Source organism: Leptonychotes weddellii, chromosome 10 (genome assembly GCF_054177405.1).
Source record: "Leptonychotes weddellii isolate Sample4059 chromosome 10, ASM5417740v2, whole genome shotgun sequence".
Taxonomy (NCBI): domain Eukaryota; kingdom Metazoa; phylum Chordata; class Mammalia; order Carnivora; family Phocidae; genus Leptonychotes; species Leptonychotes weddellii.
The window spans coordinates 27,296,526-27,321,739 of record NC_138378.1 but is presented as its reverse complement, the minus strand read 5'-3'; the positions used below and the strand labels follow the sequence as shown (position 1 = coordinate 27,321,739).

The 25,214-nt window shown below is 44.8% G+C and overlaps 1 long non-coding RNA gene across 2 annotated transcripts in view; it reads right to left on the bottom strand.

The window, feature by feature from the left end:
• Nucleotides 1-25,214, bottom strand: part of LOC145723825 (uncharacterized) — a 76,959-nt gene that overhangs the window by 37,875 nt on the left and 13,870 nt on the right. Inside the window, exons 2-3 of one of the 2 annotated variants that reach the window (XR_014149148.1) lie at nt 14,341-14,982; nt 11,559-11,688 (exon numbers count right to left, since the gene is read on the bottom strand). This is a non-coding gene — a long non-coding RNA (uncharacterized LOC145723825). The remainder of the gene's footprint in view (nt 1-11,558; nt 11,689-14,340; nt 14,983-25,214) is intronic. The other variant, XR_014149147.1, reaches the window with a different exon arrangement.

Sequence of the window (25,214 nt, the reverse complement as noted above, 5' to 3'; positions counted from 1 at the left end):
CGTCCCCCAACTTTCATGCAGGGTTAGTCTACACATGAGAGATGGCCTGGTCCCCCAAGAATAACCCCCCCTCCACTGATGACCACCATCACTGCCCACAGCCAGGACCCTTGGGCTAAGTGATGACTCAACATCGTTTCCTTGCCAACACAACAGATTTTATTCTCTTAGGAGTTATATCTCTTCCCATAATCAGATGCGAGGGTTCCAGAAGAGAAGGTGATTGTGGTCTGAGAAGAACGTGAAACTAACTGAACTCAAAAACATGTCAAACTCACCCCTGACCGCACAGAATTTTTCTTTTCTTTTCTTTTTTTTCAAATGATGAGTTTGGAAAAAACCCTGCTTGCATTTTGCCCCAGCCTCTGGCTTGTTTGTTTTAGAAAGTCCATGAGGCTTTGAAGGGAAATATAATCCATATGTTTGAATTCCCGTTAATTTAACTCATCTTCAGCTTCTTTATGGGAGAGATTTATTGTCTATGAAAATTTTATAGATCTCTTAGATAAAATTCTCTCCCTCATATACAGATCTGATGTGCTTTTCAAGGAGCAGATTTATGCTCTGTGTATACACTGTTGGTTTCATCCCAACAGAAAAAGAGAATGTCAGCTCGTGCACCCACACGTGAGAGAAATTCACCTTGCACATCGCATCCCAAAGTGATACCCAAGGTGGTACTTGTTCTACTCCATTTAAGAGTATCATCTTTGTGAATAACTTTGCAGCTGGTTTCCTCAACTTCTTGGTACATAGGAGCAGTACATATCCTGCAAGAATACATTTACTCAAAACATACACACCTAGCACAACAGAAAGGATATATGTGGTGTGGACAAAGGCCTGAGGAGGGGACAGAAAAGGGAGTGTGCTCATAGAAAGTAAATAATGGAACAAGATGTCAGGTTTTAAAAAGGAACGTAAAATCCCTACGAATCAATTTGTCTCTCATTTTACAGATGAGGAATCTCATTTTATAGATGAGGATGCTGAGGCCTGAAGTCACACAGTGACAGATCCCACGTCAGAACTTGGCTCGAGGAACTGCCATGTTAGTGCTCTTCACAGAATCCCAGGCTTTCTCAGGAGGGTTTATTTTCCTTGATGTTCTCACTGGGTCACCCGAGCTAGACCCCAAGGCTGCTCAGGGGCTGAGCTGCACCTTCTCCCTTTGAGTCCTCTCTTTGAGTCACTGCCCCACCCTGAGTAGCCTTGTAATCTGAATAGACCTACGGTCTCTCAAAGCCCACACAGTCTCAGACTAGAGTTTGCTCATTTGCTTCTAGAGCATGTGCCTGGGAGTCATCACTTCCTCTATCAACTGATATTTAGAGCCAGAAAGAGCCCAGGAGATCACACTGTGGACCTGCCCCTTCATTTTATGAGTAACGAACATTTGGATAAGGTCACTTCCACACTCGGACATTTTGATGTGGTTTAGAGTGAACCATCAAACTCCCATCTTAAGAAAAATCTGCCCATTCTCACAAACCACCACAGATACCCTCATGAACCCCTAGAGCAAGTCAAGGACAGGAGGAGACGGACTCAAGGAAAAGGGACAAGGTTTAGGGAGGTCTTCAGTGACCGTGCACAGAAGTTTTCCACATTGATGGGTCATTTTCTTTAAGAAGCTTCTTAGCTTTAGCTTTTACATTTTTGATCTATGATTCATCTTGTATTAACTGTTATATATGGTGGAGGTAGGAGTTAATGTTTTGTGGGGGTTTTTTCCATACACCTATCCCACCATTCCAGGACTATTTCTTGAAGACTTTCCATTTTCCATTGGATTGTTTTCATGTCTTTGTTGAAAATTAAATGACTATAGGGGCACCTGGTTAGCTCAGTCAGTTAAGCGTCTGACTCTCGATTTCAGCTCAGGTCATGACCTCAGGGTCATGAGGTCAAGCCCTGTGTCGGACTCTCTGCTAGGTGTGGAGCCTGTTTGAGATTCTCTCTCTCCCCTCCTCCACTCACGCTCACTCTCTTCCTCTAAAAAAAAAAAAAGAAAGAAAATTAAATGACTATATAAGTGAGGGTCTATTTCTGAGCCCTTTCTTCTCTTTCATAGATCTCTCAATTGATTCTTACGCTGGTTGATTACTGTAGCTTCATAGCTAGTCTTGAAGTCACGTAGTGTTAAGTCCTCCACTTTGTTCTTTCCCTTTCAAGACTGTTTTAATATTCTAGGTTCTTTGCACCTCCATATACATTTCAGAATCAGCTTGTGAATTTCTGGAAGGGAAAAAAAAACCCCTACTGAAATTATGACCAAATTATGCAGCATTTTTGTGAGCATGTCAAAACTCCTGCTTCAAATACCATATGATTTCACTCATATGTAGAATCTAAAAAAACAAAACAAACAAACAAACAAAAAACAGAAACAGACCCATACATACGGAGAACAAACTGATGGTTGCCAGAGGGGATTGGGTGGGGGGATGGACAAAATGGGTGAAGGGGAGTGGGAGATACAGGCTTAAAGTTCTGGAATGAGTAAGTCATGCGGATAAGAGATAAAGCACAGGGAATATAGTCGATGGACTGTAGTAGCCTTGTGTGGTGACTGATGGCAGCTACACTTGGGGTGAGCACAGCAGAACAGACTGACTCGTCGAATCACTGTGTTGTACGCCTGAAACTTGCATAACATTGTGTGTCAATTATATTTCAATTAAAACAAAAACCCCTCCTGCTCTAAATTTTCAGCTGGGCATTTAATTAATGGTGAAACTGAGACCTAAAGGCAATCATGAGACTTGCCTGAGGTCACGAATTATATGGGGCCCACAGCAATTCCGGGTCTTTCAACCCCCAGCCTGTTTACTTGATTCCTCATAGCACTGTGTCCAAAATACACTCAGCATCATCCTACACGTGGGTCAACACCCACAGGGATAAAGGACTGTAGCTGACAAAAGCCTCAGTCACGGCCACCTTCTTTAGCCACTGAATGGTTTTCCCATAGGGAAAAAAAAATGCCATTCGTTTTCAAAGTGACAAAGTCTTATCTTGTCACCATGGCAACCCAACTTCTTCCAGCATCCTGACTGGCCTCTTTCTTGAAATAGCTTTTCTTTCAAGCTTCCCAGGCCTAAAAAGCAGAGCCTGACCACTCATTCTGATGTCCACTGGAGGAGGCCAGCACAGGATAGAACAAGCAGGGATGTCTTAAGACTTCACCCACACGGGGACCTATTTGGGAGAGGAGAGTGTCTTGGATCCTGCAAGGAAGCTGTGGACAGCAGGGGCCAACTTCTCAGAATTTTGAATGAGGGCTGGATGCTGATGTGCTTTGGCTCAAAACCATAATTCTTGGCTTCAAGGACATTTTGTCTACTTGAATAATCAGGACAAAAGCAAAGCATGCCAACTTTTCAAATGGAGACATGTCCCTTCCTAGAGGAAATCTCAGAGACTTTGATAGGTAACTCTACCTGTGGCTTCCGAGAAGGAACATGGCATGTAGAATTTTCCAATTCATCATGTGGTTATAATTTATTATTTGACCATATAGCTGATCTAACAGAATGTCATCACTCTTATTATTCTCTTTCCAGAGAAACCCCTAATGTCAAATAGCCATCCCCTTTGATAAATTCCATAGGCTGAACACTTGCTTATTCATGAAATACTCTTTATTAATACTTCCTCTAAGAACCAGTCACAATATTACTTTCCTTAGTGCTACCTCAAAGGCCCACAATGACCCTTAAATAGTATGGATTTTGGTGATATGGTCTTACAGGCCCACATTCCCTAACATCAAACATTTATTTGAACTCATACAATAAAAGCATATCAAAGATGTCCTAGGTGCTTAGACTTATGCCTTATATCCTGGCTAGAACTAGTCTAGGCTAGAACAGAAACTGGAATGTGAAGGATGAGAGAAGCCCCTGCCAAAGGTCCCATGCGGTACGTGTGTTTGGAGGGATGCGTGGGCATCCGTTGAGGGACATCTAAGTTAGAGTGGCATCAAAGCTGAGCCGGGAGAAAATTTCCTATATCGTGTGTTCTAGCAGCTAGAAGGAGGGTCCCTTTCTTAAACTTGTCCTGGGTCTTGAGTGTCCCCACCATTGGATTTTGAAGAAAGTGCTGTTGGGCCCCCATTTAGGTCAAGAGGTAGAAAATCTTAACCTGACAAGAACAATTGATCCACTTAGAATGTTAACTGAAGCCTAAAAGGAACCAAAAGCAAACTTGTTGGATTAGAAACACCTGCAGAGGACGTTGAATTTCCCTGAATCCACACATGTCCACCCCAGCAGCCTTGCTGGTAACTGTCTACCAATCTGCTCTCCTGGCCCTGCTCTGGCCCCTGGGCCATCCCTCTGGTGCCAGAACATTCCTTATATGTAGTAGTTCTAGAGGAGAGCAAGTCGAACCCAAACTCTCTAATTCCATTGATAACCAGTCAGGATATTCAGGTCTTTATTTGGACACTGCCCCTGGCCCAAAAAGGTGCCATGATCTTTTAACTCTTCCTGGGGCCAGGATACCCAGTCTGGGCTCTGTACCTGAGAAACCCGAACAACAGGAAAGAAGCTGGGTTATACACTAGGCACTTGCATTAGAACCATACATTCTATTATAGTCACTCAGCCAACCTGACTTCCATCTGAAGAGAATAGTTTTGGGTGTCTGAGTGGCTAGCCCAGAGACTGAGAACTCCCTTTGCTGAGGACACCCCCTCCAGAGAGCCCTCCCTGATTATCCCTGCCCACAGCATTCCCATCTCAAAACCCCTGCAAAATGTACCAGGCCCAGTTGTGTCTTGGCCTTAGACCTTTACCCCAACTCTTCACCCTTAGCGTGGACAGGTAAGGAGGAGAATCAATTCACTCTAGAGTAGGAATGACATTTATATGGCACTGTTACCCCCCTCCCATCCTTGCCTGTGACAGACACTATTAATCAATCACTTGTTCTTTTCTTCTGAGCCCAGATGTGTCCTCAAAATCCTTCTGCACAGTAATTGATAGGAGCTAGAATCTAAGATGAAGCACATTTTCCATTCCTGTTCTAGAGATTATAGTGTGCTGGGGCACCTGGGTGGCTCAGTCGGTTGAGCACCTGACTCTTGGTTTCGGCTCAGGTCATGACCTCATGGGTAGTGGGATCAAGCCTGCATCGGGCTCCGTGCTCAGCTGGAAGTCTGCTTGAAGATTCCTTCCCTCTGCCCCTCCCCCCATTCTTGCACGCACTTGCTCTCTCTCTCGCTCTCTCTCTAATAAATAAATAAATCTTTGGAGATTATAGTGTGCTATTAAGAATAGCACAAAAGAGGTACAGGTTACAATAGTTCTGAGGAAGGAAAGATTGTTTCATTCATTTATTTATCAGATATTTATTGAGCATTTACTCTATGCCAGGCTCTGTGCTCAGCAGAGAAATGTCGAAAATGCCATCAAAGTACAGAATAGGGGTAATCAACTGACAGCGGCGGCGGGGCGGGGGGGTCAGAGGAGGCTTCATAGGAATGGAAATTTGTAAGGAAGTAAAGAAACCAGATAAATTTAGAAGCAGGGTAAGGGAAAGGATAGCAGACGGTAAGAACAATTTTTATCAAGACACAGGTGCACAACAGCTACGGAGAAGTTTTGATGACTAAAGTAAAGGATATCAACTAGAAATGACAGGAAATGAGTTTTTATGTGTATTTCTCAGAACCGTGCAACAGAGAGTGTGGTTTGTGGACCAGCAGCATCAGCATCACCTGGGAGCTTGTTAAAAATGCAGGTTTTCAGGCCCCATCCCAGACCCACTGAATCAGACACTCTAAGGAAGAAGCCAAGGGATATAGGATTTAATATACCTTCCAGGGGATTCTGATGCACGTGGAAGATCCAGAAGCACTGCTCCAAAATAGTGATCGATGCTACTACAGATCATTGAGTTCACCTCTGTGTCCCGTGGCGACAGTCACCATCCCAACGGGGCCCAGCATTTCCCCCACGGCACTCAGCATCACTTCCTCCCACTTTACCCGACTCCATGGAAGCTGGTGCCACCTGGGGTTTCAGACTCTACATTTCAGTATGACTTCGATCCCCTCCCCCACACCATCTGACACATCCCATCTGCCCTCATGTCCTGGAAGCTTGTTAGTCTGAGTAATAACCTGAATCCGCTCAATATGGATAAAACGAGACGAGATGACAGTGGGCACTGCGAAGGAGGTCATGTCAATCTCTTCAACCAGATGGACCTTTTTTCCTCAACCCCCCACTGGGCAAGGATGGAGGGCCTGGGCTCTAAGCTGGCCTGCCCAGGCTCACATGCTGACTTCTCCCTTCTCTTTCTTGCTGTGTGACTTTGAGTGGGCTGTTTAAGATCTCTGTGCCTCAGTTCCCTCAGCTGTAAAATAGAGATAATAATGGTATTTATCTCATAGGACTGCTGTGGGGATGAATGAGTTTATACAGGTAAAGTACTTTCAACAGGGCCTAACTCAATTTTATAATAATAATTATTATTAAATTATTAAAATTATTAAATCGTCTAAAATTATTAAAAGGAATAATAAAAGTTAAAATTAAAGATTGTTTTAAAATATTACTTAAAATTAAAATCATTGAAATAATAATATTTTTAAATATTAAAAGTATTAGTAGTAGTAGTAGTAGTATAGACATTACATTATTCACCTATTGCCACAGTCTCCCGTCCTCTAGTCTCGCTTCCCTGCTCTTGGCCTTGCAACCTGGCCCACTGGACATGGTGAACTGGCAGCCTCGTTTTGAACAGGTCATTCCCTTCCTCAAAAGTCTGCAGAGGCTCCCCTTGCCCATTATCATCAATGATTTTGATATCTTCCCCTTTTATGGTAAACTAATGGAACCCTTTGCTTCTAATGGACTCTTACAGATAATAGTGGACCTGCTTTAATTGAAGTCAGGGGGTTGGAATGTCCTTCCAGCTTCTCCCTTTGTCCTTCGTTGCCCCCCCAGGAGACGTCCTCATGGAACTCTGGGATTCGAGGAGGGCAGCACAGAAACATTTGGCTTATGAAATGCAGGCAACAATCAGGTGGCCCATTTGCTTCAGAATGACAGTCTCCTTCCCAGAAAGGCAAACCACCAACATGTACAATGGCACCTTGCAGCTTTGCTCCAGCTGTCCACCTGGTCAACCCATCAGGACCATCAGGCCTAGATTCCCCGCCTAAGTCTGGTCTCACTCAGCTATGTGTCTTCCCAGTCAACCTAGTCCCCAAGGGACTGATTCTTCCTCTTGACCCTGGTCTCCCTTGTGCTTGTCAGACACCCTCCGCAGGCAGGGAACAACAGACCCTGGGGAACTCTGAGAACAGAGGCGCCTAGGAGGAGCTATTTCCAACCCAGAATGTTCTGGCCAGCTGCCCAGGCTTTGTTCCGATTTCTGATGTTCTTTAGAATCTTCTCATTACATCACTGAGAGAAGCACAATTAAGTGGTACTCTCTTTCTTTTTAATAACTTTTATGGTGTTTTCTGATTATAAATGTAACATATGGCCAATATGTTGGAAGAAATTGGTAAAATACAAAAAAAAAATTTAACGAAAAGAAAGATAAAATTTAATAGGTAGTTTTGAGAAACAGTTTTTTTTTTTAGGAAGAATTACTGCATGTTGGGGAGAGGAGGGATGGTAGGTGGAATGATGAACCCGAGAAGATTCCATACCCTAATCCCTGGGGCTGTTAATATACTGAGATCCCACGCTAGTGACTACGTTACCCTACGTGCATGGCCAAAGGGATTTGGCAGATGTCATTATAATTGTATTCACTTCCTAGGGCCATGTAACAAAGTACTACAAATTGGGTCACATAAGACAACAGAAAAGACCTAAATTAAGGTGTTGGCAGGGCCGTGCACTCTCTCTCTTAGCTGCCGGTTGTTACCAGCGGTCCTTGGCATCCCTTGGCTCGAAGTTCCATCACTCCTGTCTCTGCCTCTGTCATCACCTGGCTGTATTTCCTCTGTGTTCACACGGCATTCTCCTCTCTAGGTTTCATTGTCCCTGTCTCTTTTTATTAGGACACCAGTCATATTGGATTAAGGGTCCACCCTACTCCTCATCTGACCTCATCTTCAGTACACCTGCCAAGACCCTACTTCCAAGTAAGGTCATATTCACAGGTACCCAGGGTTAGAGCTTTAACACATCTTTGGGGGAGACACAGTTCAACCCACAACAGCGTTACTGGTGAGTTGATCTTAAAATAGGGAGATCGTTCTGGATTATCCCAATACAATCACATGCACCCTTATAGGCAGAGAACTTTCTTATGCCAGAATCAGCGAGCTGCAGCACCAGGGGAAGACAGAAAGATCCCAAGCTTGAGAAGGGTTCCCCATGCCATTGCTTGTTCTGAGATGTAGGGAGCCACGTGCAAGGAGCAAAGAGAGGCCTCCAGGAGCTGAGGATGGTGCCTGGCTGACATCAGAGAGGAAATGGGTACCTCGTTCCTACAACCACGAGAAACTGGACTCATGCAACAACCTAAGTGGGCTTGGAAGTATATGGTCCCCCAGAGCCTCCAGAAGGGAACTGCCAACACCTTGACTTCAGCCTTGGGAGACCTGGAGCAGAGGAATCAGCTGAGCTCTACTGTGCCTAGTTTATGATCCATGGAAACTGAGAGATGATAAATGGGGTTAAGACTAAATTTATGGTAATTTGTTAAGCAGCAATAAGAAAGGAGAATATAAAGAATAACTAGGTTTCTGTCTTGAGCACTTGGTGGGTGCAATGGTCTTTACCTTGGTGAGGAAAATCTGAGAGAAGCAGGTGAGGTGGGGCAGAGCGCCAAGGACGGCAATATTTGCGAGACCTAGGAGAAAGCTCTGTGAGGACAGCAGGTTCACAGCTGGACTCATGAGCCCGGGGTTTAGCCCAGGTTGGGGGTAGAGTTACAAATGTGGGAGCCATGGCCCAGAGACAGTGTTCTCAGTGTTCACTGTGATCACCCAGAAGAAGGGAAGACAGAGTGCCCAGACTGAGCCTGGAAAACTTCCCACCCTGGCCGAGGGGAGGGGCGAGGGGAAGAAGGGAAACCAATAAGGAAACTGGATGACATGGCCTCGCAGAAAGGAGAGGTCAATGTGGTACACGCTGTGAGACGTCCAGTAAAATGCGGCCTCAAAAAAAAAACATTTCAGTTTCTTATACAATAAACATACACCCACCATACGACCCAGCAACCCCATTCTACCCAGAGAAATGAAAATCTATGTTCATTGAGACACGTGTCTACAAATGTTTACAGTGACTTTCTTTGTAATCACCCAAACCTGGAAACAACCCAAATGTCTTTCAATGGGTGAATGAAAAAACCATGGTCCATCCATACAATGGAACACTACTCAGTCCTAAAGAGGAATGGGCTGTGGATACACACAATAGCCTGGATCCAAAGGCTGTATGCTGTAGGATTCCATTTATGTGACATCCTCAAAAAGACAAACTGCAGGTGCAGAAAGCAGATCAGTTGTTACCAGGGGCCGAGAAAAAGAATGATTACAAAGGCGTACCATGAAGGAATTGTGGGGGGTGGTGGTGGATCCGCATTTTATATCTTGATTGTTGCGGTGATGGTTACAGGACTCCACACATGTGTCCAAACTGAGCTGAACATGTCAAAGTGTGAATTAATTTAACCTTAATTTTTTGGGTGAAGGGAAATATTAGTTAAAAAATACCCTATGAATCTAGCCATGTGGAAGTCAGCGGTGGCTTTCAGAAGAGCTGTTTGGGGAGACAACGGGCCTAGAAAGCAGCCAGAGGAGGCCCATGAGGGCCTTGTGGGGAGGGGAGTGAAGAAGCAGAGACACAGAGCACAGACACCCATTTATCAAAGGGAGGAAAGGCAGAAGATGGCAGGAGACCAAGGCTGAGGGTTGAGTTGACCATAGCCCTCGGTTCATGACCCACTTCCATCTTCAGTTTGTGCCAGGCCCGTCCCTGTCATTTCCCTTTAGTCCCTGACGCCCACAGGCTCCCATGCTAATGTGTCTGATTCATGCTTGAATATGTATGTATGCATCTGTAAAATATGAAATATTCCCCCACTCGCATTTGTGCTTTTCATTTACATAAATGGCGTTATGCAACTGGCCTCATTCTCTTTCTCCTCTTTCACTCATCACATTTTTTTAAAAGATCTGTTCTTTCTCATGGTTCTGCAGCACTGGCTCATTGCTCTGGGAGGTAGGTAGTATTGGCTCATTGCTCTGGGAGGTAGGTAGTATTGGCTCATTGCTCTGGGAGGTAGGTAGTATTCCTCAGTGAGTGTCCACTGCACTGTGCCCTCCATTCTCCCAGTGATGGACTTGAGGTTGCCTCCAGCTGCTCTCATGGACATCTCTGTGCACGTCCCCATAGCACCATGGGATAATTTATTTGTAGTACGTCCCCAAGAGTGAGATGGCTGGGTCAGAGTGTACTAAGCCTCAGTCCTAACTACCAGACTCCTTCCCTGATGATTCCGCCCATCTACATGGCCACCAACAGTGGAGGGACACAAGACAGGGACCAGGTTTTCCACACGGGATTGTGGGTAGATGGAATCATTTCTTCCTCAACTCCTCAAGTTCCCACAGAGAGAGGCAATTTCTACTCTTCTCCCCACGAGAGAAATGCACTTACAACTGCTTCTCCTCGCTCTGCCTTCCATTCCCAGGAAGAGTGGCTTGTGGGGTTGTGAGCATACAGAGCATCTGTGTGAGACCTGCAGGTCCTGAGTGTTTTCTCTTTGGGGTCCCCACCCAGGATATGGGTCTCTGGGACTCCTCTCCTCCACATGGTTTACTTACAACAGTCAGCTCCGCCCCAGGCAGTGGGAGGCCTACAGCTCTGCTATCAAGGGAATGAAGTATTAGAAAGCCCAGTGGAGGCCTGCAGGTCCTGAGTGTTTTCTTTTTGGGGTCCCCACCCAGGAGATGGGTCTCTGGGACTCCTCTCCTCCACATGGTTTACTTACAAGAGTCAGCTCTGCCCCAGGCAGTGGGAGGCCTACAGCTCTGCTATCAAGGGAATGAAGTATTAGAAAGCCCAGTGGGTCAAATTTTCATCCTCAAGTGTAACTGCAATAATTAAGCAGATATTTTGATTTCTCTTTGTTTGAATCCTGCAGCCATCTCCCAATCGGTATCAAACTCAGGGATATATGGTGGAAAGGTTATGATTTCCTATTACCTTAAATCCCTAACCCATTGAGAAATGGGTGCAGGGTCAAGCATTTGGGGCTTCAGTGACTGAGGCTCAGGCTCATCATAAGACAAGGTCTCATAATCCTTAAACTCTAGCAGACATAGTAAAAAATATGGGATAGATATATCCCATAACTATGACATTCATTACTGACTCCGCTCTCCTCTCCCACTATGGGGGACTCGGCCTGACAGAATCAACACAAGTATTAGGTAAACCTGAGTCTGAAAAAGACAGGAGCAGGGGGAGAATTGAGGAAGAAGGCACTCATGTCCACCAAACACTGCTCACCCTATATATGGAGTAGAAGGACAGGGATCCAGTTAAGAAACAGGTCAAAATGCGAAAACTTACCAAAGACCGTCTGACAAAAGGCAGAGGGAGACGAATCCTGGAGAGTCACGTGAATGTTGCAGCATGGTGGAGAGCCAAGTGGCAGGAGAGAGATTTGTAGCTGTCACCCACGTGGCACACATTCAAGGCTCTGGGGAAAATCAGACAACAGCGTTGGTCCCTACAAGGTCCCTGGTAGCTCAGGACTCAAAGTACCTCCTGCAGCTCCAGGTATGGAATCTCAGAGAGAGCTACTCCAGCTGAGGCACACATGGGGACAAGGGGGCATCCATCCCTTGAGATGGATTTCATGGGCTTGAGACATTTAATATGGCTGCTCACGAGAGGTGGTGGAGGCTCTGTCTCTAAACAGAGTCCTTACTGAGTTCATCTTTAAATGTCAGGATTAGAAAATTGAGAGGGGATGTAGAAACAAAGACATCCTCTACCTACAAAATGTTAAAAAGAGGAATACCTCAAATGACACCAGGTGACAGGCTATGTCCATTCCATATATTTAAAACTTTTGCTGAAAAATCAAAGCAACTGAAAAGCCTCCCCATGACGTAGAAGAGAGTCCGTATAATGGACTTTTCCCCACCGATCTGAGGTTGGGGGACCCAGAAGCAGAGCCTGAGGCAAGGATTTTTGTGAGGGTAGTTTATTTGGAAGATGGTCCCAGGAAACACCAGTGGGAGATGAAAAAGTGGAGTGGGGAAGGGAAGAAAGTCAACAGAGGGGCACTGCTATGGGCACCTGAGACTCAGTCCCACTGGGAACCCTCTAGACTGGTCGTGTCCACTTGGGCAGTGAGGAAGCTGCAGTACTTACCCACCAACCCCTCCTGCACATCATCTCATTAAGGGCACTACTTCTGGGGGTTCAGCTCACTAGCATTTCTGGACAGCCTCACACATGGTCCAAGCACACTCCCACAACCAGAGACAGCCCTTGGCCATGGAGTTGCAGGGCCTTGCAAGAGGAAGCCAGCCACATGACAGGCACCGTGAGTGTGAGGAGGATGCAGAAGGGGCACCAATTACATCTGGAAAACAGTGTGCTCCAGTCAGCCTCTAGAAGTTAGACAATTTCTCCCAGCAGAGTGTCATTCTCACGACACCAGACGACGTGTAGCCGGAGGCTGGCATCACAATGAAGAGTTTTTTCCCTCTACCCTCCCTCAGACACTGCTGAATCGATGCTGTTTCAGCAGGTGGTCATGTGTATTTGGATTCATGGAAATAATGGGCTCTGCTTGTGATAACTGCATTTGGGGCTTTTCCCCTTCGTGTTTCTGAATCTTATGCCTGTGAGTCCATGCTGTGATGGTCCCGTGTGTCCTCTTCAGTCTCTTTGCCATAAAATGTGAACGCTAGACTTTAGGTTGCATGAATCAAGCTTGGGTGTCCTGAAGGAATCTCAGTGAAAGACACCCAAACGATGGCAGGAGCGGGACTTAGACTCCATCCAGGCGCGTGACTGAGACCTTCCAGTTGAGGCCACGGAGTTGACATTGACAAGGGTGATTTGGGATATAAATTTTTGTGAAGTTCTTAACAAGTTTTATTTCCAGTATCTTAGGTTTCTATTTACAAGCAGGTGTTGGAGTACTGGAAGTTTGAATTGAATGCTATTATTCAAGTTTAGGAGAGTTCTCTATCACGGCCATTATAATAACAGAGCTTTTAAAATCTATCATTTGAGCTCATTTCCTGACCTCGGCTGAGCCCTTGGTACAATAGGCATCACCTGAGCTGGGAACACAGAGGGAGCGGACTGTCAGCAGAGGATGTAGGTCTTAGAGTTGATTTGGTTAATGTACAGTGCTGACGCATTTCAGAGCCTTTAGGGAAAGAGCTAAATTGCCCACCCTTGTGTTTTAGAAGATTTAAGGATTCTTTTGATGTCAGGACACAACACAATGACACTCAGAAGGATGAAAGGCAGAACTCTTTGTCGCTTACAGCTCTGAATGAAAGAAGGCTGCCAAGGAAAGCCACACACACAGAAGCTTCCCCCAAGCTGAGGTAACAACCCACTTGAGCGGAGGGGGCAGCTTGTGTCCCGCAAGCAGTGGGGGGTTAGCTCAGTTACTGGGGCTCTGGTGGATTGGCGAATGTGAATAATGTCCTATAGGCACCGTTGTCGCTCCTGGTCTGGGACCTGGCCCCAGGGCACTTGGGGCTGGTACATCTGGCCTAGAGTATGAAAGCCTGCTCAAGGAAGAGGTTGGGAGTGTGGGCTTAACCCGCTGCTCAAAACAGGGGAACAGACCAGTCTCCAGCCAGGGCTTCAAGACTGGGTCAGAACAGCATACACAAACAAACAAACAATCTCTATTACTCTTGGTCTCAGGATGATGAAAAAAATAGTGGTTGGTGCTGGGGAGTGGCCACAGGACTGTGGCATCAAGTGCGCCCTGATAGACTGCCCATCTCCTCCCCTGAGGAGAGACCACACCCCTGGGGAGACCGTAAGTTTAGACCCAGGGTCAGTGGACAAAACTTGGGTATGAGGGAGAGCACCATTCTCCCCCTGCTTTTCCGCCTTTACACCAGGACTGGTCCTCAAGGCTGTGAAGAGACCAGCACATTCTTGGGAAGGGTTAGGGCTAGGGTTACAGATAGGATGGAGCCCTCATGATGGGAATAGTGCCCTTAGAGAAAAAGAAAGGAAAGAGCTTTCTCCCTCTGTCTCTGTCTCTCTATCTCTCTGTATCTCTGTCTCGTCTTTCTCTCTCTTTCTCTCTCTCTCTCATGTAACAAAAAGCCAGCTATCAGCAAGCCAGGAAGTGGGCTCTCACCTGACACTGGATCTGTTAGCTCCTTGATCATGGACTTCTCAGCTTCCAGAACTGGAGACGTAAATGTTCGTTGGTTAAGCCGCTCAGTCTCTGGCATTTTCATTATAGCAGGGCTGAAGTGCCAATGGATGGCACCATGAAATTCCCTTTGAATGCTCACTCCATCTCGACCACATCGGTTTCTTTGAAGCTTGGTTCATTCTCCAGCCCTGCTCATGCCCCCGCCCTCACCGCAGCACTAGAAGCTCCGTCCTCAGTGCTCTGACTGCTAACCGTACTGTGCATGTCTGTCCATCTCGATACCTCATCGATCTTCAGGGAGAGAATGTTGTCTGTATTCTCCTTGGATCTCCAGGGCCTGGCATTGTGAGTGACTCCTATTAGGTGGTCAGTAAATGAGGGAGCGGATACTCTGCCAGCGAGAGGAAGCCAAGGGTGAACTTGACTCGCAGGTGTTGGAATAGATGCATTTACTTGGCGTGCCCAATGTAATTACAGGTCTCAGGTGATTTAAAGGCTGTTTCTGCAGGAGCCAATAAATCTTTTAGGGCTTGTTGTCCAGCATAATCGCCCAGCTTGTCTTTGGCTTTTTAAATGCAGCAGGTTATACCATCTGAGACTCTGGGAGTCCAACCAGTGATCCTGCACAGCAGGGAACAGTCAGGCATGAGGTTAGAGGGGACAAGAACCACTGTGGCACCTTGGCAAAGGCTCTCATGGGAGAGAGGGTCCACGTGGCTGAGGAAAACTCAGGGGCCAGAGAGTGGGGAGTGTGGCAAATTGCATTACTTGCCCCAATTCTTACCCTTCCCTGTGTCCACATCATTTGCCATGTGACTTCGTGTATTTTCCCCCTCTAGATTTTGTATTTGGCCAGGGGACCTTCCTTGGCCAGTAGAAAGATGAATGAGTAGAGTCTAGTCCTCCAGCGGCCTTACCTATTTCTTTTTGTTCTCTGGTACCTTTGCCATCACCGGGAGAATGAGATTCCCAGGCTGGACCCCTGCTCCCAGGAAGAAGATGAGGAGATGCATGAGCACTTCCTGTGGAATGTCACTGAGGTTTTGTGATTTGGTGGCTCTGGCTTAGGCCATTACCCAGAGCCGCCAGAAGCACAATGGGGACAGAGGGCAAAGGCAGAAGGATGTCAAAGAGGGTTGACAAGTGCTGTCATTGAGAAGCCACGTGCATGCTCAGACCAGGTGCACTGGGGGTGGAGAAGCCAGGGGAGAGGGCATGCACCAGCGGAGCACCCTCCAGGGCAGGAGACAGGAGCAGAAGTCTGAGGAATTTTCCCTTGAGCAGCTCGTGCTGTCTGTCTGGAGCTTGTTCTGATCAGTGCCTGAAAGTAGAAGGCTGGGCATCATCCATCCACACTCCCATCAGGTACAACATTCAGGCTCTGGGTAGCTGCTTGCTAGGGGTCGGGAGAGCTGGGTCCTAGCTGCAGATTTGCGGCAAGGCCTCTGGGTGCTCCAAGGCAGTCACTGCTCCTGTCTAAACTTCCGTGTCCCCAACAACAAGCAGGGCATTGAGGTTTATTCATGTTGTCCTCACTGAGGACCGAGGGTGACAGAGCAGTCACTGAGGCAGAGGAAAAAGGACAGGTAAGGCACACACTGGTTCTTATAGTCTGTGCCTGGAAGGGACAAGCTTCCACTGACTTTTCATGGGCCAAGGCATGTCCATGACCAATTTAATTTCAACGGGCAGGGAAATGCAATTTTACCCTGTATCTGGAAGGAAAAAGACACGGAATATTTGCAAACAGCCCTGATGATTACTATGCTTCCCATATAGCTGGATACTTTTAATGTTTTAAAATATTAAACGTATCCTTCTTCTAGCCACAATCATCATTATTGTCCCTTCGTCTACTTCTCCTATAATATAGTTTCTCAATTATGTGTTTATAATCCAGATATCGACTAGGGTCACCTGTCTTTGAGATTTAAATTAAACTGGCTGGGGGCGCCTGGGTGGCTCAGTCGGGTAAGCCTCCAACTCTTGATTTCGGCTCAGGTCATGATCTCAGGGTTGTGGGGTCGAGCACGGCGTCTGGCTCCGTGCTCAGCAGGGAGACTGCTTGTCCCTCTCCCTCTCCCTGCTTGCTCACTCTCTCTGTCTTTCTCTCTTTCTCATTCTCAAATAAATAAATAAATAAAATCCTTTTAAAAAATGTAACTGGCTGAATCCCCATCTCTCTTCCTTTGGGAAGTCCAATGTTGTGCTCCAAGCATCCTGTGAATTCCTGGGGTCATCACCAGGGCCACCTCCAGCAAGTCTTGTCCCCACTTATCTGTCACCTGCAGTAGCTTTTTTCTCCTCCCTGGTCCATTCTGACATGAAAAAAAAATTAAAAAGCCCCCTTTTCCTTGATTTCTCTTGAATTTATTCACACAAAGCGTCTTTGTGCAGAGCAGACTTTGCTGAAGGTTTGCACAGGGAGAAAGATTACATCGCAGACATATACAACCTAAAACTGAATATCAGGCATTCCGGTTCTCCTGAGTCTTTGGGTCACCTGGCCACTGGGAAGTTCTCTCTGTCCTTTGCTCTGCAGGTGAAACTTTGCCATTGGGTATACCTGCCTCTCTTGCTAGCTTCTACCACTCTTTATTATGGACAGTAATATGGTTCACTATTTGGCCTCTACTTGGCCCCAGGGATATGTTACATACAGACACTCAGTGTCTGCTAAACAAAGTACATCTACTGTGGGTCCTGGGCAGCTCAGAAGCCTGGCAGAGGCTCTGAAATTCCAGTCCCCATCCGCACCCCTGGTCCCCTCCATAAGTAGAAGGGAGCAGTATAGAGATTTATGTGCCCATAGACACAGGCTTTGCTGCTTCCCCTCGCTCCATCCCTTAAAAGGCAGAAGTTGCTAAAGTCAGTTTTGGTTTTAAATAACTCTCTCTCTCTCTCTGTGTTAAATCTAGTCTCGCTTGTCTTTGTGAAGCAATCGTATGTGAATGCCAGGTCGTGCACCCCGCCACCCGCCCACGGGGATGGTACTAGGCTTCTCTTCATTTTACAGATGAGAAAACTGAGACTCAGGAGGACAAGCCGTTGCCCAGGTCTCCCACTGGAATGCAAACCCGGACTGTAGAACAAATCTCCCTTTCTGCTCAGTCAAACTGCCATCTCTCTGACCTCACACCCTTTACAAGAAAGGTCTCTGCTTAAAAGAATTCAAGAGAAGCCATAAAAATTACCTGAAGGAGTGTTTCCCTGCCATCGTTTGACTTTTATCTTCATCTTGAAATACACTTTTAAGCAAACAAGGGGGATGGACGCCCCCAAGTCTGCACCGGGACTGGGGGGGAGCAGAGAAATGGAAAAGAGCTTGTATCTGAGCCTGCAGAGGGTACCGCTGTGCCCGGAGAAGCAGGGCTTCTGGATGCCCATGGGCCCGTGGAGGCCCCCCGGGGCCCCCTGGGACCCCTGGGGAGTGTCAGGGGAGAGGTGAGTGGGGGCTGAGGGCAGGGTGTGCAGTGAATTATTCATAGTCGCTTCAAGGAGAGCTTACCAAGTTTCAGCCGTCCCTACCGGGTAGTTCATAAACATTCCCTTACATTTCCCTCTCGTTCCCCAAGAGACTTCTGCCACATCCTACTGCAAAGTGTGATGGCTTCTCAGTTCAGGCGTGCGAGGGGCAATTCGATGGCCTGACTGTGTAGTAGGGATGATCCCTTCCACTGGACTTTACACCTTGAGAAATGCTCAAATATCCCCATTTCACAGATGGGGAAATGGAATCCCCAGGAAGTAAAGAACTCACCTAGGATCTCGCAACTCCTTGGTAACAATGGTGAGACTGGGCCCCACATCACCTGCAGCAACTCACTGCGGGGGTTCTGCTTCCCAGGCTTTTCGAGGTCACCACAAGAGATCTCTAGTCAACCCTCCTCCCTCTGTTTTCCTTGCCACAGGCATTACCAGGCTGCAATATAATGGGAAAGGCTCTGAAGATCTGGGTTCAAATCTTGCCTCTCTCACCAACTGCTGAGGGATCTGGGGCACTTTGCTCACCTTTGAGGCTCAACTTCCTCATCTATACAACGAAGACAATGGAACCAAGGCCAGGAATAGAGGAGAAAAATATGGGTCCATCTTCATAATGAGAACATTTAATCATCTGTGAACTACTTCCGAAGGATTTGTCTCTAAAGGTGGCGTCAAGGAACACCCAGGTAAAGTCATTCTTTCTTTCATTCACTGGAGCTTTCCGGTTACCTCCCAAGTTCAGCTCCTAATGGAAAGGCAGGATAACTGCTGACTTCTTCCCCGTTAATTACCAATTTTCAAAACAGCTATTTCAAATGGTGATGAATTCGGGATTTTTTTTTTCCTGTTCTCTTTTTTTGAAGATAAACCAGCTGTCAGTGACATGATTGGGTCATTTGGGAAAGTTTGAATATGGTCTGGATATCGATGATACAAAAATGTACTAGAATAGAAAGTGCAGATGGTAACCTGAAAAAAGGACATTAACAAAACACCGTGATTTCATTTATTACATATATGTGTAACACATACACAAGGAAAGATCTGGAAGGGTATGCACCTGTGTGCTGCAATGGAACTGTTGGTGGTGAAGAATGTCTTAATTTTTAAATGCTTGCTTATCCGTACTTTCTGATTTTGTATAATTTACCTGTACTGCTTTGGTACTAACAAAAGGCTATTTTTAAAAAGAAAAGAAAAGTGAAATAAACCATCTAGCACAATACCCAGCAAAAGCTGGGTGCTCCAGAAATAGAAGCTATTAAGAAAGTTCTCCTCACTAAGACAACTACATATAAATATTTGGTAGTTACCAATTACTTAGAAAAAGATGATACACTATCTAGAGCAAATCTGGAGACAATAAATATTTGGATACAACCAGATAGCTTAACCGTCCCAACCACCGCGTAGTCTAACTTTGTTTTGCTGCCTGTGATTTATAACCAGTTACTTTTTCTTCACAATATTTTCTGGCTATCTTTCAATAGATAGAAATATACAGCCTCATACTTAATAGATAAAAAGTTTTTCATTCCATGAATGTGCCATCATTTATGTCAAGGTTTCTCAGCCTCAAAACTATTGATACTTGGGGTGGAGAGTTGTCTGTAGTCCTGGCATTCTGGAATGTTCAGCAGCATCCCTGACCTCTATCCCTACAGTGCCAATAGCACTCCTTTCTCCCCCAGGGTATCAATCAAAAATGTCTCCAGACATTGCCAAACATCCCTTGGTGGGAAAAACCACATACACATCCATGCTTGACAATCACCGCTTTAACCATTTCCCTACTGATGGATACATAGGTTGTTACACATTTTCCCTACCACAAATAACATAATGCTAAACCTACCTTGTATATATACATCTTTGTCCATTTGTCTGATTATTTTCTTAGGCTATGTTTCTAGAAATCAGTCATCTGGATGAAATATACTGACACAATCAGCCCTCCCTGTGGGTTGAATAGATACTCCCACCTATAGGCCTATAGGCACCACGCCCATGCCACCTTTGAGTATTTTATTCTTGCCAGTATTTGCCAACCCAAACGTTTAATAATAGTCTATAGATATTATTTTCCATACAAAGCATAGCATTTTTGTGTTATTAGTTATCTATATGTCTTCTTTGCTGAATTGTTTATGGTTTTTACCCATTTTTCTCATAAAGCACTCATCTAGATATTTAAATATTAGTGATGCTAATTAACCCTTTGTTTATTACCCACACTGCAAGAGCATTTCTTTTTTTGAGAGAGAGCACCGTGCACACATGCACGAGTTGCGGGGGAGGGGCAGAGGAAGAAGGAGAGGGAGAATCCCAAGCAGACTCTCCACTGAGCGGGGAGCCCAATGCAGGGCTCGTGAGATCATGACCTGAGCCGAAATCAAGAGGCAGACGCTTAATCGACTGAGCCACCCAGGTGCCCCTGCAGGAACATTCCTAGTTTACTAATTATATTTTAAGTCTATGATTTTTGTCACTCTACTGGAAATGTTATTTTTAATTCATCAAATCTTACCAGTTTTCCACTTTGGGTTTCTGGATGTGGTGTCTGCTTAGAAGAGCTCTTTCCTACCCAAAGATTATTAAATAGTCAGCCATTTGTGTCTACACAATATTTTGTCTAATGATTTAAAATACCAACATTTATTATATACTAAATTCTGTGTCTGGATGTCCTAATCTATTTCATTGATCTATCTATTTTGTCCTACCACATTCTTATCATTAACCTGGCTTTAAAATATCTTTTAATATCTGACAGGGCAAGTCTTTTTATATCAATTTACTCTTAAAAATTGGATGTTCTCAGGGCGCCTGGGCGGCTCAGTCAGTTAAGCGTCTGACTCCTGATCTCAGCTCAGGTCTTCATCTCAGGGTCGTGAGGTCAAACCCTGTGCAAAAGCCTACTTAAAAAAAAAAAAAATGGATGTTCTCGTATAGTGGTTATCATTAACACTTTTTCAGAATAATATTTTACCGGTATTTTTCCCTTTAAAAAAATGGTACATGTTTTTTAAGGTTTCAATAATAGTGAAAATATTCAGGGGATAACAGCTTGAGAACTTGTGCTAGCCTCACCTTTCTTTGCAAAATCTTTAGAAATGAGAGAAAAGATATTTTTGAAAGAATAAATCCATGGAAATACCAGGGAACAAGAAGTGCCAGGCGGACCAGAAATTATGAGGCATACCTGAATGATATAAAAGACAGATGGAATTGGATTGAAAGAGGAAGCCACAGTCCAAAGTGTGTTCAGAGAAACTTGCTCCAAAAGGTAGGAGTACCCTAGAGATACGCCAAGCTAAGAGTCAATACATGAAATGAGCAGATCAAAGACACATCAAAAGGAAAATTCTATTGGGATCACCTCCATATTCTTCCTGTCCCTCTCCCTCTCCATGGTATTGTGGTACTGAGTACCCAGTGCTTTGATCTGCAAAGTTGGTGATTCCCAAAAGGAGCCAGGAGCCACCAAGCCCAGGGAATAGCTCATCACGACTGGTAGCATATCCATCCCTGCTCCCACTGGAAGCAAGCCACAGATGATAAATGTACCCTTTACAAAAACAATAAATTGGATAATAGGAAGGTCATAGCCAAAGAGCACATTAGTGAACTGGGAGAAAGAGCCAATGTACCTTCTAGTAAAGATGTCAGACTACAAGCAAGAATCACCTGTCCTACTTGAATACACAGACATGCTATGGACGAAGTGTGATGTTTAAACACATATCACTGATCTCAAAGGTTAAAATGGGAAAACGTCCAGGTATCAAAAATGAAGAGAGAACCTATGGTGACAGCAATGAGTGAAATTTGATCCACACTCTCCATCGAATTGAGGAGAGGGAATAAGATGGGGATTTTGATCACATGGGTTTGGGATTTGAGCCTGAGGTCCTGTGCATCACACAGAGCCAGGAAAATGATGATCTGTTCCATGAATGAGAACAGAAAATCCTTGCCTGTTTATCATTCCCAAGCCATATAATGAAATAGAAATAGTTACTAGTGAGTGACCAGAACATGGATTTGTGCCAAGTTTGGGCATAAGCCTGATTCCCATGCTCCTGGCCATACAGGGAAGCATTTTTATGATGGCAAATACCAGACGATTCTAAGCATCTGTAACATTTCAGGGTTGGGATCTGTCAATTGACTTTTCTCATTCAGTTTGAGATATTCTCAGTTCCTAATATGATACACATTATTTTTTATTGATCCTGGACATTTTGGGTACTGTTTTTTGAGACTAGATCTTATTTAAATCTCATGTTTTAGCAGGTTGCTGATGACGCAGCTCTGGTGGGTGAATGGGGTGCCATCTCCTTACTTCCAGTTGGGTTTAGAAATCCAGACTCTCCAGTCATCCTCCAATGACACCCAGGTGGGAAGACATGCCTCATTAATACATGCTGAGGGTGGTAGTCTAGGCTGTCCAAATGGTCCCCGCAGACTTTGGTGGAGGGAGAGGGATCTTCATTATTGCTGAGCAGTGGTGAAAGTCTGGACTTCCTACTATATCTCCCTTGACACCTCACTAGTGGGGAGGGACATGGGTGCCTCAATATTGCCAGGTACAGAGGGTCCCCACATGATGTCGATTGGCAATGTGAAGGGCAGGGGTTGCTAAACTAAAGTCTAGGTTCCCCATTTGACCTTCTCCAAAACTACATGGTAATCAAAACAGCTAGAGCATCTCATAACAACCTTCCAAGGGTACAAGTGTAGGGACTTTTCTGGCAATGGTGGAGATGGGGATATAGTTTTTTCTGTGGGGTTTGGCAGGAGTAAGGTTGTCATTGTCTAAAAGTTTTCTGTTGGGCGCCTGGGTGGCTCAGTCGTTAAGCGTCTGCCTTCGGCTCAGGTCATGATCCCGGGGTCCTGGGATCGAGCCCCGCATCGGGCTCCCTGCTCAGCGGGAAGCCTGCTTCTCCCTCTCCCACTCCCCCTGCTTGTATTCCCTCTCTTGCTATCTCTCCCTCTCGCTATCAAAAAATAAATAAAATCTTTTAAAAAAATAAAAAAATAAAAGTTTTCTGTCTTCCTAGACTGCCTCTTTGGCTAGAGAAAGCAAGCTTTTCTTGGGGCTTCTTCATTGGTCCCCATTGGTGTTTCCAGGTACCAGCTTCTCCATTATCCAGTCTGGGATATACTTAGGCAAAATGAAAACATGGAGAACTCAACACCAGGTCATCCCCTGGGTCCTCCAGTCCCTACTTGGTCTGCCTTCTTAGTCTTATGTTTGTTTCATACATAATGTTCAGGGATTTTAGTTGTACTTAGGGGTAGAGAATGGGGAAAAATATATCTATTCCATCTTCCCAGAAGTACAAGTCTCTAGGTTAAATTTTAGCAAGCAAAATCTTGTTACATGCTATCTAAAAGATATACCCAAAACAAAAAGTCACCTAAAGGTTAAACATAAAGAGATTTAGAAATGTATAGTAGTTACTCAAAACAAAAAGTCACCTAAAGGTTAAACATAAAGAGATTTAGAAATGTATAGTAGTAGCCAAAATAATCAATATCAAATAAAATACAATTTATAGTGGAAATCATTAATAGATACAGATAATGTTATATAATGATAACAAGGGAAATTCCATCTAAAAAGTACAATAATAATGGGACACCTGGGTGACTCAGAAGGTTAAGCATCCAACTCTTTATTTCGGCTCAGGTTATGATCCCAGGGTCGTGGCATCGAGCCCTGCGTCGGGCTCTGCACTCAGCTTGGAGTCTGCTTGTCCCTCTCCCACGAGCATGCTCCTCCCCTGCATGCGCTCTTCCTCTCTCTCTCAAATAAAAATAAATAATAAATAAATAAAATCTTTAAAGAAGTATAATAACTGCAAATATCTAATGATATCGACTTGAAAAACAGAAAAGTTGACAGAATTTCACAACAAAAACTGAAAATCCACATTCAGAGATGCCACTAACAAACACTTTGTCCTCAAAAACTGATAGATGGAGCTTGACAAAAAAAATTTAGAATAATTAGTCGACACAATGAAAACACTTGATGGGTATTTAGAACCCTGCATCCAAATTTAGTGCTTTCCCTTCCTTTTAATCACACATGGAACATGTGCTTAAGAAGCAATCATTGCCCACGTGACCAGGAATCTCAGCCAGTTTTAAAGAGTGGGTAGTAGACACTATCAATTTATCTGATCAAAATACAATAAAAATAGCAATCAGCAACCAAAACACCCTTCAAAAAAAAGAAAAGAAATTCTTTATATTTAGACACTAGAAGGCACGGTTCTTTTTTTTTTTTTTTTTTTTTTTACATGTTTAAATCACCTTTATCTACTCTTCCCTCTCTTTTTTTTATTAACACATAATGTATTATTTGTTTCAGGGGTATAGGTCTGTGATTCATCAGTCTTACACAATTCACAGCGCTCACCACAACACATACCCTCCCCAATGTCCATCACCCAGCCACCCCATCCCTCCCACCCGCCTCCACTCCAGCAACCCTCAGTTTGTTTCCTGAGATTAAGGGTCTCTTATGGTTTGTCTCCCCTCTGTTTTCATCTTGTTTCATTTTTCCCTCCCTTCCCCTATGATCCTCTGTCTTGTTTCTCAAATTCCTCATATCAGTGAGATCATATGATAATTGTCTTTCTCTGATTGACTTATTTCGCTTAGCATAATACCCTCTAGTTCCATCCACATCATTGCAAATGGCAAGATTTAAATTTTTTGATGGCTGGGTTGTATTCCATTGTATATCTATATACCACATATTCTTTATCCATTCATCTGTTGATGAGCATCTAGGCTCTTTCCATAGTTTGGCTATTGTGGACATTGTTGCTATAAATATTGGGATGCACGTGCCCCTTCAGATCACTACTTTTGTATCTTTGGGGTAAATACCCAGTAGTGCAATTACTGGGTCAAAACGTAGCTCTATTTTCAACTTTTTGAGGAACCTCCATACTGTTTTCCAGAGTGGCTGCACCAGCTTGCATTCCCACCAACAGTGTAGGAGGGTTCCCCTTTCTCCGCATCCTCGCCAACATCTGTCGTTTCCTGACTTGTAATTTTAGCCATTCTGACTGGTGTGAGGTGGTATCTCACTGAGGTTTTGATTTGGATTTCCCTGATGCCGAGCGATGTTGAGCACTTTTTCATGTGTCTGTTGGCCATTTGGATGTCTTCTTTGGAAAAATGTCTGTTCATGTCTTCTGCCCATTTCTTGATTGGATTCTTTGTTCTTTGGGTGTTGAGTTGGATAAGTTCTTTATAGATTTTGGATACTAGCCCTTTATCTGACATGTCATTTGCAAATATCTTCTCCCATTCTGTTAGTTGTCTTTTGGTTTTGTTGACTGTTT